Here is a 15,081-nt window from a genome sequence, read left to right as displayed (position 1 = left end):
ATAACCAACAGCGGGATCTGGATACCCATGTTGGCTCCCACATGTTCCACGATGATCTCATCGGATGAACCACGATGTCGAGGATTCAATCAACCCCGCATACAATTCCCTTTGTCAATCGGTACGTTACTTGCCCAAGATTCGATCGTCGGTATCCCAATACCTCATTCAATCTCGTTACCGGCAAGTCACTTTACTCGTACCGTAATGCATGATCCCGTGACCAACCACTTGGTCACTTTGAGCTCATTATGATGATGCATTACCGAGTGGGCCCAGAGATACCTCTCCGTCATACGGAGTGACAAATCCCAGTCTCGATCCGTGTCAACCCAACAGACACTTTCATAGATACCTGTAGTGTACCTTTATAGTCACCCAGTTACGTTGTGACGTTTGGTACACCCAAAGCACTCCTACGGCATCCGGGAGTTACAGGATCTCATGGTCTAAGGAAATGATACTTGACATTGGAAAAGCTCTAGCAAACGAACTACACGATCTTGTGCTATGCTTAGGATTGGGTCTTGTCCATCACATCATTCTCCTAATGATGTGATCCCGTTATCAATGACATCCAATGTCCATAGTCAGGAAACCATGACTATCTGTTGATCAACGAGCTAGTCAACTAGAGGCTTACTAGGGACATGTTGTGGTCTATGTATTCACACATGTATTACGATTTCCGGATAACACAATTATAGCATGAACAATAGACAATTATCATCAACAAAGAAATATAATAATAACCATTTTATTATTGCCTCTAGGGCATATTTCCAACACCGTGCCCTTGACACGGGGCCGTTTCCTGGGATTGGCGTTGTCAGATAGTTCGTGCCGTATGCGGTGATGGGAGGCAACATTGTAGTTGCGCATGTGGGGTTCATGTGTGTTGCCGCCTGCCGTGGGTGCGGGGAAGCCAGGTGTGTAAATCCTAGGGCACCCGTGCTGCCTTGCTGCTAGATAGTGGTAATGGGCATTGTTGGCGCTTGCGTTGTGACGACCTGCGGTCCTGACTGGAGGGTGTGGGGCTATGAGCCCTGCGGTTGTCGTCATGGGTGGTACTTGGGTGGTTGTGTCCATGGAGGTACCCACCGGTTTTGTCATCATTACTTGCTGTAGTAAGATGGCTGGTGGAGCTCCGAACTGGGAGGCCTCCTTTGAGGTGGTCTGGCAGTCCTCGTCATCAGACGACTCTGACTTGCTCTAGAGGCCAAGCGCCGTGGATTCCCGAACGATGTGAAAACCGGCATTTTCGTCGTAGTTGGTGAAGTGGATTGGTTCATAATCACTACTCTCCTCGCCCAAGATTGATACGATGTCAACTAGGTTGGTGCTATCGTTGGTGGTGAACCCGCTGATGACGCAATCCTCTAGCATGTGAGTGATGAGGCAATTGTCGCAGACCATCGCAACGAGCTGAAAGATCGGGCCAGGCTGTTGTGAGCATGTGAGGCCGGAACAACCCCTAGCCCGCGACGTCCAGCAGATGGGTGCCGCAAAGATGCCATCATCTCCCGAGGGTGAGACATGTGATGCGGGAGTTGAGTAGCCTAACTCATCCATGTCGGTGGTGACCTCCTGACGGGGCTGTACGTGCGGTGGTCGGAGGTGGCCTCTTGCTACATGTCTACAACTTTTTGGGGAATGGTTTTATGCGATCGTCATGGGGCTGGCAGCGAAGATGTCGTGGTTGCGGAAGTTGTCGTGATTTGTTGGCCCCGCAGCCTGCTCAGGTGGAGGTCGTCGTTGCTGGTGATTGCAAAGAACCCATCGGCGTTGCCTAGGTGGGCCGGTCGGTTGACATTGACCCGGCCCGCCCTATCGACGGTGAAGGTGAGGGAGATCTGAAGGTTAAGCTCTCCCCCGGCGAGATACCGCAGGAAGATGAGGAAGATCCGATCTGAAATTGGCCTCTAGATGACGCCGCCCATGTCTGGCACGCCAACTAACGGTGCAAAATACTGCTAGATTCCTCAGTATGGGTCCAAGCGTAGCTGGAAGTCATAGATCGAATGTCTCATGAGGGTTTTACCTAGGTTCGGGCCTCTGGAGAGTAATAACCTACATCCTGATTGCTTTTGTTATTCATGGTGGAGGGACACCTCGTGCGAGGGGTTTACAATGGTGTATGAGATTGCTACATTGAGTTTTTTTTTGCGGGACTACATTGAGTTTCTATTTGTGACTAGATGCCTATGAGAGCCTCCTAGCCTCCCCTTATATACACGATGGATGCTAGGGTTTACATGCAAGCAGATGCGATCTTGGCTGCTGCCGTCCTTGACTTGGGAGGGAAGAAGGTCTGCAACGCCTTCTTTAGGGTTCCCTTTGACCCCCGGGCCGAATACCCAAGAATTTGGCCCAATTTTTTGAACTATACATGTATACATGATGGAGCCCTCTATAGCATCCCATTCCGAGCCTGAGCCACGACAACCATGCAACTGGCCTTCGTCTCCCACCCCCCTCCCTCGATCCAGTCCCCAAAACTAACTGATGCGTCAGCGGTGGCAAGCGATTCCAGCCATCCAGGTCTGGCGATCCAGCCCTCTACCCCTCTCCCTCCCTTCCAGCCATCCCTTTTTCCTATGGCCCTCCCCTCTGCCCCCGCCCTCCGCGGTCCATGCGGGGATGTGCCTCTACAGCAGTGGGCTTCAGGTGTCCCCCTGGCGTCGCCACTGCTCCAGGCGCCCCCCCCCCCACCTTCGGCCTTCGTCCCCGTCGGGCTTCACCGCGTTAGTACCCCATCCATCTAGTATTGCATCCATCTATAGGTACCAACCAAGTAACCACCAAGGTAATTTTCCTCTCGTTTTTAAACAAATCTGAACCTTTTTTTTAGTAAATTTCCACTGCCATGCCACTGATTGATTGCTACTTTGTTGATTTATTCATGTAAATTGTATTTGTTTGTCACTGCTATTGATTGTAGCTATAGGCTGTAGTCTGAAACATTGCCACTGTCACTGCCACACTATTAGAGATATTGCCACAAAGATATTTTGCTACTATTATTGATGTATGGTCATTGAGTCATTGATTTTGCATATTTTTTGTTCTATCATATTGCTTTTGCAAAAAAAAAAATTACAAGAATACCTAGGAGGAAATTCCTGGCTCCGCCACTGTCATGGTCGCCTGGGTAGGCCCGATGGCGGGCCTCGTGGTGAGCTACCCCCGGTGTACAACACCATTAGAGATATCCCCAATATATTCTCTTGGAAATGGAGTACCACTAGATAGTACTTGGTGCAATCTACCTACAAGATGTTGTGTGAGGCATGATTCAATTACCCATTGCTCATTGCATATGGAAGAGTTGGGCGCCGCTCAAATGCAAAATATTTATATGGCTGCGTATCCAGTATCGTGTGTGGACCTCTGATCGACAATTCCAACATGGACTACAAGACACCACTGCTCCATGCTTCACCTACTGCTAGGAGGAGGATACGCTGCAATATGTCTATGCTAGGCAGGCATGACATGCTTGTTTCACTTCTTTGGGTGTACATATCGCCATCCCTTCGATTGAGGAGAGCCTTGAGGTGTGGTGGCTAAGATCGCGCAAATGATTGCCGAAGACGAGCAGAAAGAGGTTCGATTCGCTAGTCATTCTCATTGCTTGGAGCTTGTGGAAGCAGATAAATGCGAGGGTATTCATGAATGTGGAGCAGCGACGTAATATCCCACAACTCGTTAATCCCATACTTGATGAGGTTCATTCTTGGAGGATGGCAGGAGGGTGTTTTCAAATCTTTATGACAGAGTAGCATGTATTTGTTGGTGGGTGGGTTCTCCATGCTGGTAGCTTACTTTATTTGGCTTACGACATATCTTGTAAACTTTGCTCTGCCTTCTATAAAAATATGGTACGCAATTTGCATATTTTTTTTATATAGGAGGCGCTTGCCCGGCCTTAAGCTGAGGCAATTTGCATATTCTTATCAATAAAAAGTTTAATCTCCACATAAAACTAATGTTTTAATTAGGCACGGCATGGATGTGTGGAAAGAAAGGGAGATGCGGGGCACTTCAACAAGCAGGTGGGTAATTCAGTGTTTCTCTCGAACGAAGCATTGTAAATTGCATATCCCCAGTTCCGACTCAAATACTAGTTGCAACACTAGCTAAGAAATACATATACACAGGCAGAAGACTACCTTTTCTTTCTTTCGAAATTAATAGCGAGAGCACGTGTGTACATCCATGATACTGGTAAAAAGATGCAGATCTAGTTGAGGACAACAGAATTGCACTGCATATGCAGAGATAACACGTACGTATGTGCCTTGAGTAACAGTTGCTATCATAGCAAGTATTTATACGAAAGTATTGATGATTAACTTATCTAACAGCTAGCTAATTAGGTAGCTATAACTGGAGCATGGCATCTAAGAATTTATTATCCTCATGTTGGAACCCATCTTGGCAATCTCGGACGGCAGTCATAGACATGAGTATAATACCAGCTGAAACAAAACCGACTGGAACACAGACCGTGAAGAAGCTGTAGTCATTGATCATCAGGTAATAGAAGGCGAGCATCGTGACGGCGCCGCCGGCAAATAGAAGGCACATGAGGATCCACCTGCTATGCTCCTGTGGCTCCGCCACCACGGCGTCCTCGCCTACGACGTGAACGTTGATGAGGTTGACAATGAAATCCCTCATGGCGAAGCCAGGATCCGCCCTAGCCACGGCGTGCTCTATGTCGGCCATATACCTGCTGTGCTGGATCTGAATTTGTTCTTCGGCTGTGCGTCCTCTGGCTGCCTGAACCTAGATCGATACAATGAAAACTGTACTACAAGAGGAAGAACAGGGAACTTATTATGGGATGGGAATTATATAAGCCCCGGCCAGAACTAACCGCCTAATTGACAGAATAAATTAGCGCAAAGGGCGGAAGGTAGTTACATGACTTTTTTCTTTTCTGGAAATCTTATCCGGTGACCGTTCCTGGGAGGCTAACCCAGCGAACGTCCCATCACGGTCGCTCGCATTTCCACGCGCGTCCGGTGCCAGGTATAGGTCAGCTCGAGCAGGTCGGTGCTTCAGCTTTCCCAGTGAACGTTCCGTGGGGCGCATCGCCTACTAAATACGGGCATGGGCAGTCCGGCCCAAAAAACCCGGGCCTGGCCGGGCCGGGCTTGATGTTGGGGCCAGGCTCGGGCCTAGTTTTGCAGCCCGGAAGATAGTTCGGGCCGGGCTCGGGCTTCACTTTCCCCGTATTTCAGGCCGGGCTTTCGTGCTTCAGGTCGGGCTTGCATGTGTGTACACTGAAAAACAGCGTTTGGGCCGAGCTTTCGGGCCTGATTTCGGGCCAGGCTCGGGATTGAAAACAGGGAGTATTTCAGGCTTCTGGCCGGGCTCGGGCTTGAGAAATGAAGGTCGGGCTTTTACATGCCCTGCCCGAAACCCGGCCCGGCCCGACATTTGCCCGGGTTTATCGCCTACCACTTGGACTATAGCAACACCTCAAAAAAAACTTGGACTATAGCAGGTTTTGTGTACATTTGCATTTAAACCTATTTTTATATATCTTATGAAGCTTTTTTTAATGTTTCATTTGACAAAAAAACTAAAAAATCATTTTTTTTCCATTATTGGTAGAATAAAACCCCTTTTATTAGGAGGATTTTTTTCTTCTAAACTTGATGTGTGCATTTTTATTATACTCCCTCCATTCCTAAATATTTATCTTTTTAGAGATTTCAAATGGACTATCACATACGGATGTATATAGACATATTTTAGAGTGTAGATTCGCTCATTTTGTTCCGTATGTAGTCACTTGTTGAAATCTCTAGGAAGACAAATATTTAAGAACGGAGGGAGTATGTAGCATGACATTTTTCTAGATCCTTTGCAATGCCCCACATCACATTTTTTTTAAGAGCATGGCATTTTAATAATTAATAACATGTCATTTTCTTTTATTAAGAGGATGTCAGTTTTATTATTAGTAACATGGCTTATTTTACTCTTTAGTTACATGGCATTTTCATTTATCAAGAGGGATGACAGTTTATGATAAAGAGCATGACATTTTTATTATTAATAACTAGCGAACATGCCCATGTGTTGCAACGGGAGATGGAAAAATTAGCATGTGTCTCTAAAATGATAAGCATTTCAAGACCTTCTTATGTGAACCGTCCTCTGTTTTAACATGACGTTGCATGGATCGATTGAGGATAGGTCTTTTCACGATACCATTTTTGAAACATGAGATGTGGTCCCAAGCCAGCTCTGTTTAACTTTAAAATAAATAAACTAAATAATATTGCGAACAAATTTGAATTAAGTCGCCGAGCAGATAAATCTGGAGTAACAGTGATAGCAAGCAAAACATGTTTGTTTGTGTTAGGCAAGATTAGGAATGGTACTTTGTCAACACCTTCCTCCAATCGTCGCGACTTGCACCAACTCCAAACCCGACTCCAACATTGCTCCTTTATGGTCCCGTATCATTTGTAGCCAGCATAACATTAGTGGTCGTGCGTTACAATAGAAGAAACTTTGACGTATATCCATATCTATTTGCAAAACACATCCGCAGTTCATGAAAATTCTACGTACAAAATAGACCGTGTGTTGCAATTGACATGATAAAATAAATTTGAGTTTGCGTGCTATTTGAGAGTTTACCTGTCCTAACTGCCAGTCAATTTGCTTCTGACTCCCTTATGTTCGCTTTGGTGTGAAATCGCTGGGTTGCGACATTAGTCCTTGAAAAACAGAAAATGATACTATTTAAATACATAACATTTGGCTTATAAAGTTTTAATCAGATGATCGATCGAATATATGGCACTTCATAGATACACAAAGAGTGGTCCAAATTTTGTTGTTGAATTTGGATCAAAATAAACTTCTTTGATTTCTCAAAAAGAATCAAACTTGCTTTCAATTGGAGAATTACCTCTACACATGATGCTCAATGGAAGCAAATATTTGTGTAAATCCATGCAAAACCAAATCAGTGAAATGCACGATGCAATTTCAAAGAAGAAACTGAAAATATTGAATCATCCTAACAGTTTATATTTCATTTTCTTCATTAAAATTGCTATCAGGAAAATCATCATCCTGTCCAAGATTTTTAATTTAGGAAACAAAATAATTTCACCGGAATATGTGAAATTTTGGAAATTTTGCATATTTCGAAAATTATTTTGGATTTTGAGACTTCAAATTTCACCTAATTTTAATGAAAGCGGATGCTAATTTGTATTACTAATTAAGAGAACAATTTACGTGGATGGTAAACAGATCGAAAGTGGACATCGATAAGCTTGTTTACGGGCAGAGCGGTACCTACATACATTGGGGAGAGCTCTTAGTCAGGGATCTCGAGTCCGTAAGGACGTCGAGGGTAGCTCTTGGCCGGACATAAAAGTTACCTGTACATCACATTATACACATACTAAACCTGGCCAGGTTTAGTTTACCAGGTTTTTTTGACTTTTTATTATCAGTGAAAATCGACCCAATGAGATGGCGCCACGTGCTTTACTGGGACCTGACGGGGTACGCTTCCGGGTGCGCTTGGTAATTTTGTTGTGGATAGATGGTCAAAGTTTGGCTATTGACTACTCCTAAATTGCAATCGACTAGTTTGTTTCTTCTGTAGTCGGTCGCCGCTTCAATCACTGGCCCTGGGCGCTTCGAGAGAGACCTTGTCGATATTACTGCTGAAGTTACTCCCACTATGGCTAGTCTCAAGGCCACCGCTGCACCGCGAAACAAGACTATAAATAGACTCTCCTTCCTCACGGTCTCTGCCTCACCTTCCTCCCCGCCCCACAGCCGAGCTCCCGTTCCCTTCATCCAGCGCCGCCCCTTTCCCCCGTTTCTTCTCAGCCTGGGCTGGGACGCATCGCCGGAAACCCACGCGCGGTCATCTTCCCCATCAGCCTGCGCGCCGTGGCTATGCTCCCCACGCGTCGCCTGCCCCGACGGCCCGAGGGTCCTCACGCCGTCTCGGCTGGAGTGTGCCAAGGTGAGGAGCTGCCATGACCGCGAATCCCCCAACCTCCCCTGTTCCTCCTAACCTCTTCTACGCCTCCCCTGATGTGCTACATGCTGCTCTCGCGACAGAGATGACGGTCAATCTTTGATTGCACGCCGCGGCGGCTCGCCATGGGACTCACGGCATGGTCGCCGGCGCTCTGCACCTTCCACCGGTGTCTCTTGCACGTGCCTAGATCACTCCCTGCTACAGCCGGTGGACCTCCACATGTCGGACGAGGACGATGGCACTGACGACCCGTGGCCAGTCCCGTGAGACCATGCCCCTCCCACCTCTTTCGGTGGCTTTCTGCTGCCCCTAGAGCTCAATGTGGGGGGACTCGCCATGGATCGAGCATCGTTCTGGACGTGGCTGCCCACTGCTCTGCAAGTCGACTGTTCCAACGCCCAGCATGTGTTCGACGTAATGTTTGGACGGCTGTAGGTAAAAGAAAATCAGTTCTATCCAGAAACTGTGTCAAAGGTTATATGCGTGTTCCATCCCGAGCACAATTCTTCTTCTTTACATGTTCCTTTTGTGATATATCTGCTTATGCAATGAGGCTCAGCCTGCTACTGATGATTGCAGCTTGGAAATATGTTGAAAGAGAAACTTTACTGTCAGGAAGCCCTTCATATAGGAAATAAAGTAGGATGCAGTGTAAAATGGACCCTGCCTTAACCCTTGATTGGTATAAACTTCATGGATGAGGCAATTGAGCTCTACACAACAAGGCAACAAGCATATTTAATACATCAAGGTTGTTAGGCACAATTGTTCATGTATGTAGAACCATCTGTTAAACTTACTATGACTTCCTTTTCAGGATGCTCCATGGAATCTTCGAACAGATAAATGGATAAAGCAAAAGAAAGTCCATACGGGGCTCTGTGAGGCCTGCTGCTTCCGGTCGTCCTCCCCAAGAGTGTCAGGAGAAGCGGCTACTACAGAACTCATCGCACTCTCGAGCCATGCATGCATCTTATTCTGAGGCAAATTTAGCATGCATGTCAGTTAATTGTTCCATTAATGTGTTTGCAGGACAGAGATGGGAGGCTCTTCTACAATCTCATGATTGACATCGAGGAGCTGCATATCCTTATTTATAGAGATAATAGAAGTTTGTGAGAAATTAAGTGTGCTCTACATCTAATTTCAGAGGAAGCACATGTACTGCAGTAGCATGCAAGTGGGTTCCTGCCATTGTACATAGCACGTTCCAGCTGTTGCATATCCTTACTTTCAGAGACAGTTAATAGTTTCTGAGAAATATATATTTCATAGCAATAGCTATGAGAGATCATTAGAGCAGTAGTTCTATCTACTACCACATGTATTTTCCGTTGATTGTACAAGTTCACATGTACATCTCTGAATAAAGAAGAACCCTATTACTGAAGTTATAGAACAGAGGTGGTGTTGCTCTATATGTACAGGCTATTATTTGCATGCTTTGCTGAATAAGTGCAGTTTAGAATGAGTTGAAATCTAAGAGCAGACAGTTGCATATTCGACTTCCGTTGTGCAGTACCATTTCTTGCAAAATACTTCCAATTAGAATAGTTGCCGTTGGTAATCAGTTTTTCCTACTCCAGTTCTTGGATGTGCTATCCTCCCTTCTCACTCTCGGGCTCTAGCAGCAAATGGACCGCAAGCATCATGAAGCAGCTCAGCTCCGTTGCCTCCAGTGGCGGCAAGGTCTGTATGCTCAGCCCAACCCCGATGCTCTCTGTGCATTTTATTTATACACCAAAATATACTGAATGGAGGACAAGTTCTACTTTTCGTTAATGGAGCTAGCTTGATTGATTTTTTTCAACATTAGCTTGATTGATTTAATCCCGGTGGTTCTGCTACTTTGTGTTCATGCCCACGTGTATTTGTGTAATGTATACAAGGGAGCAAGCGTACTAGAGGGTAGTTATTCCTTGAATTTGTGATACAATATATAATGCATTCTGTAGAAACCAAAATGATGTTCATTGGAGCTTCTCTCTTGCTATGTTCCTTCCATTCGTTTCTACTTTGAGAAAACTCCATACTTGAAAAATGTCTCTTCATGGTTTCTTCGAAGTTTTTTCTGTAGTTTTTAGTCTTGGGTGCATGCAGTTTCTTCATCTCACATCTGAAATTTGGGGCCATGTATGTACATTCTAATTAGCAGAGCCTTGCGAGTTTATGATACTAAATGAGGTACTTATATATATAGGTTACACACACGCCTAGGGCGACTCGGGGGCGCCTCCCTAACCCTAGCGCGCCGCCACCCAATCGCCCCCAGCCCCGCGCCGCCGCCGGAGGAAGCCGCCGGGCGAAGCTCGTGAGGCTGACGGCGGCGGCGGGGCGACTCCTCGCGGCTCCCGTTGGGACTGGGGCGGCGGATCTCGGCGGGAACCGGCGGCGGCCCGGGCGTGCGCGGCCCATGGCGTCCGGCGGCGTGGTGGCGGGTCTCGGCGAGGGGTTGTAGGTGGTGGCGGAGGGGTCGGCCGTTCCCGTGTGATGTACTGCTGCCTGCGATGGCGCATGGCGCACGGCAGTACTCTGCGTTCCTTGGACGAGCGCGTCCTTGGGAGCAGGAGGGGGTCGGCCTGACGAGCTCCGGTGGGCGTGGCGTGCTCGTGGCAGCGGCAATCCGGCGCTCCGGGTGGTGTCTCCTTCGAGCGGCGCGAGGTGGACAGCGGGCATGTGGTGGCGGTGCTGATCTTGGATCTGGCGAGGCACCACGGCCCGGTGCTAGGCGATCCGTGCACACGATGCTTGATGGAGGCTCTTCGAACAGATCTGGGTGAAAACCTGCCTTTGGCTAGCTGCCAAGGCCGGCGGTGACGGCGCTGTTATGCGGCGTTCCCTTCTTGAAGGCATCGCCGAGGAGAAGTTCAAAGCCACTATCTGCTATCTCCGGGGGAAACCCTAGATCAGTAGATCGGATGACGGCGGCGCTATTTTGTGTCGTTTCCTCTCGGGGGCGTCAGTCTTGGAGGTGTTCACGGGATCGAGGGACCAATGGGAGGCTTCTTTGGTTGAGCGGTGCTTCATCTTAAACATTGATGGCAGCAGGTCTCGGCGGCGTGGTGCAGTGGAGACTTGGCGCCCGATGCGCGGAGATGGACTCGCGCAGGAGGAGGTAGCTGTCCGGCGTCATGGTGACGTCGATGGCGGAGCGGCCTACACAAGGTAGAAGACTCAATATATTCTGAAGACGGACCTGTGGAAGATGGCTGCGATGACACAAGAGTGTGTCTGACCGGATTGTGCCCCAGACCCGGTATGTGGCTCGGCTGGGGCTTCCGGCTTTTGATGTTAGGTTTAGGTGAGTGGTTTGGGTAGTGGCCCAACTAGCATCCCTTCATCATATTTTGCCGAGATGGTGGATTCAGGAATATTGTCTGTAATACTTTGTGAGGTCCTCGAGAATAATTAATAAAGTGGCCGTATGCATCTCCCAGATGCAGAGGCCGGGGGTCATCCTCCATTTCCAAAAAAAAAAAGGTTTGCACCATGTCATTTTTTCCTGTGATTAATTGATCTTCATACCAAGAAAATCCTGTTCGAGGTATATCGTGCATACTCTGATTTTTTAGGGTGCATACTCTTGATTTTTACTGCTTTTTATGAGAAGAGGGTTGTCAAGTAATTATTTTTCCTTTGATCTGAACAACAATAATACTTTAGGATTGATCTACACCTGTGTAATATGTAGCGTGAGTTGTGGCTCATGGTAGTACACCATATGGTTGAGTAACTGAGATAGAAAGTCAATTAGTAAGTTTTTTTCGAAGACAATCACCAAGTATTTTGAACATATTTTCCCTGCCATCTTTTTTTGAAATTGGTTGCTTGATTAGAAATACTCACTGTTAGTATACACTAGGATGAAGTGTTGAGGTGTTGGTTATAGTCCGACTAATTTATATTACCATGATGTTCAGGTAGGTTGCCTTCTTGATGTCTTCTCCCTGAGTAATCGAGGAAATAAAGAACTATCTTGCACGTTTTGAAGAAGCACAATCAGTTTTATGGTGTAAAAAGTAGTAGCACCTGAGGATTGTTAATCGAGGTTGACTCTTCCATTTCTAGAAAGGCATGATGTCCTGACAAGTTTTATGTTGGAACTGTGAACTTTATTTTTAAGAAGTGGAACCCAGCAGTAGTATTTGGTTAGGCAGAACTGCAGATCACAGAGAGAAATTTATTTAGGCAGAACTGCAGATCATAGAGAGAAATTTAGTCATTTATGTGCGACATCATACACCATTGCATATCTAACATACACAAACTGAAGATCCAATAATCTCATACATCGGTGCTAACCAACCACAAGATCTCTTGCAACAATTTGCAAAAGCTCTATACCACATTACCACTTCATCTACAATGATACCTCATTCATTTTTTACCCACTCTATGTTCACACACAGTTAAACACGATACAATGGATGGAGCTTACCATCATGAGAGAGCATTCTCCATGGGAAAGCAAGTCAAGAAGAAAGGCAAGCTCCCAACACTAAGCTCCTTGAAGATCATCCCCAGTTCCCCACTTCAATCGCGCCAATGCAAGCAGCTCAGTAAGCCCTCACTCTTATCCAATATTTTATGTTCTTTCTTCTCTTGTGCCTAAACGAAATATACAGCAGGAGAACTTGATAGTATACATTTCAAGGCGTCCAATTCTTGAAGCACTAAGTTTGGCAACTGGCTTAAAAATACAGTGTTATACCCACTGGTATCATCATGGAGCCATGGCACAAGCATGTGTGCTGTTAGGCCTACCAAGTCAACGAGACAGCCATAGGGAATCTTCAATGACGATTGAAGGAGAACCAGCCGAGACAGAAGATGAAGCCAAAGAAAAGGCTCCACAAGTTGCTCTGGAATGCATTTGTGCAGATTACAACATTTCTATCAATGACCACAACTACTACGCACTTGAAGTCACAAAGAAAAGATTATTTACGCCACACTAGAAGACACAAACCAAGCAGTGGCAATTTAACATGGCGCGTCGGCAAGTAGCTACTCGACAGAATGAGTTACAAGACAAACGATGATTTCAGCAAAAATATGCAATAACTTCTCACATGTGTTGCCACTTTACATGTATCCTAAGTGCCCACATAGCGAAAATCCTATTATCACATATACATGTGCAAAACCACATGTCGGGCATGTCCAAGAATTTGCAAAAGCTTTGTATGACTTTATTATAGGCACTAATCCTTCAGCGGGTTATACCGGGATGGTCTAATCCAGCGAAACCCGTTTGCGACTTCTTATTAAAGTTAAAGTACGTTTGCATCTCCCAATACAGCCCACTATGTAGGGTAAGTTGTATATGGTTTTAATAAGTAGTTCTTATTAGAGGTGAGCCAATGTTAATCATGGCTGCAATAAATTTACTTTTTTGTCACCTTTAAATTTTTTAATTGATAATGAATAACTACTCTCTCCGTCCGGAAACAAGATGAATAAAAGGGATGTATCTAGACGTATTTTAGTTCTAGATACATCCCTTTTTATCCATTTTGATGACAAGTATTTCCGGACGGAGGGAGTATTTATTACTCTATTGCTTGGACTATAGTCTACATAGTCGCGATTTACCGATAGGCACGGCGTGTCGCCGCGCGGGCTAAGCTAGTTGGTATTAGAACATGAAAATTAATAACAAAACTGTCTGCTCTAAGCAACTTGGCCAAAATAGAACCGTGTGTGTTTACCATGGGAGTGATATTAGTTACTCCCTCCGTCCCATAATATAAGACGTTTTTTGGCACTAAGTGCCAAAAAACGTCTTATATTATGGGACGGAGGGAGTACTAACTATTCAACCATTCCAGATATTTCATATTCCAATCAAAGTGCAAAATGCAAGAGACTATGAACAAAACAATACACAATTTGTAGCAGGCAATAAAAAAGGCAGAGGCAACTAATCTTCACAAGATTATAGCTTTCAAATAGAGAAGAGAAAACCTAACAGCGATTAGATAATAACTAAACTATTTTGGCATGCTATACCTTGTCAAGCTTGCAATGGGACTTCTAGAATTTAAATAAAGCAGCATATCGAATTAGGGATTTGGACAAAAGAAATACAGTCTCGGTGCATCAACCCCATCCACAGATTGAAGGAATTTGGATTGAGCTCACCAGCGTATAATAGGGGCAAGCAGCCGTGCAACATATAATATGAATAGACAACCAAGTCAAATCAAAGGAAGTAAAGAAACTTTGATCAAACGCCACTTTGATCTCTGGGACGGACCTTTCTCTGAACCTTGTTGGTTCCATGGCGTCCGCACCAGGCATATCTTCTTCCTCAATGATCATCTTCCTCAATTTTAATTCGTTTGCCCACCCTTGCTTATTGATCCCAGTCGGCTTGATGATTTCAACTCGTAGTTGTATTTAAATTGGTTTATTTCAATGTAAGGGGGCGAGATGGGATTATGTAATCAATGATCAAACGCTCACTCTTTTTCACAATATCATGGGATAGCCCATAGGATGCCCTCTTGTGAAATAAGCGGTAGGTTGCCCGTTTGATCCATCTTTCTCGTAATATTTTTTAGACCAGATTCGTTTAATGGGCCCAGGCCCATGCTAGCCGGTTGGGACGTAGTGGGCTTCTTTGGGACAATGACGATGAATTTTCTCTCCTCACGAACGACGTACGAAAGTTTACCGCACGTACGGATGAAAATTAAGTGGGTATAAGAAGCATTAACCCTTTTATTGCATTTTTATTCTTTGGAGGATGACATTTTTATTATTGAGAGCATGGCATTTTATTATTGTTGTCGTGACATTTTTTATAGAGGATGGCATTTTTATTAGTAAGAAGATGGCAATTTTTTTGCCATGGCAAAAAGAAAACACAGACATGGCTTTTTTATGAATTTGTGCACAGTGGACAAAATAAAGAAAAATTACATCATAGCATTTTTTGTAATGTAGCATGACTTTTTTATAAATTAACATGTCATTTTCATAAAGTAGCATGACATTTTTCATTTGTATATGTTCATGGCAATTATACAACATTTCTTCCT

General features: G+C 45.3%; 1 long non-coding RNA gene across 9 annotated transcripts; it reads left to right on the top strand.

Annotated features, from left to right (window-relative positions):
* Window positions 1-7,747: 7,747 nt before the first annotated feature.
* On the top strand, window positions 7,748-13,181 carry LOC120964343 (uncharacterized). 9 transcript variants are annotated; one of them, XR_005756265.3, is made up of 5 exons: window positions 7,748-8,017; window positions 8,116-8,786; window positions 8,853-9,724; window positions 11,956-12,594; window positions 12,664-13,181. It is a non-coding gene; the product is annotated as an uncharacterized lncRNA (long non-coding RNA). The 9 variants fall into 9 exon arrangements; XR_006663572.2 differs by having other exon boundaries at window positions 8,116-9,215; window positions 9,622-9,724; XR_012184122.1 differs by having other exon boundaries at window positions 7,749-8,017; window positions 8,116-8,760.
* The last annotated feature ends 1,900 nt before the right edge of the window (window positions 13,182-15,081 follow it).

This window comes from Aegilops tauschii, chromosome 5 (assembly GCF_002575655.3).
Source record: "Aegilops tauschii subsp. strangulata cultivar AL8/78 chromosome 5, Aet v6.0, whole genome shotgun sequence".
NCBI classification, from domain to species: domain Eukaryota; kingdom Viridiplantae; phylum Streptophyta; class Magnoliopsida; order Poales; family Poaceae; genus Aegilops; species Aegilops tauschii.
Note: the sequence above shows the minus strand (reverse complement) of the source record. Positions and strands in the feature narration are given on the sequence as shown.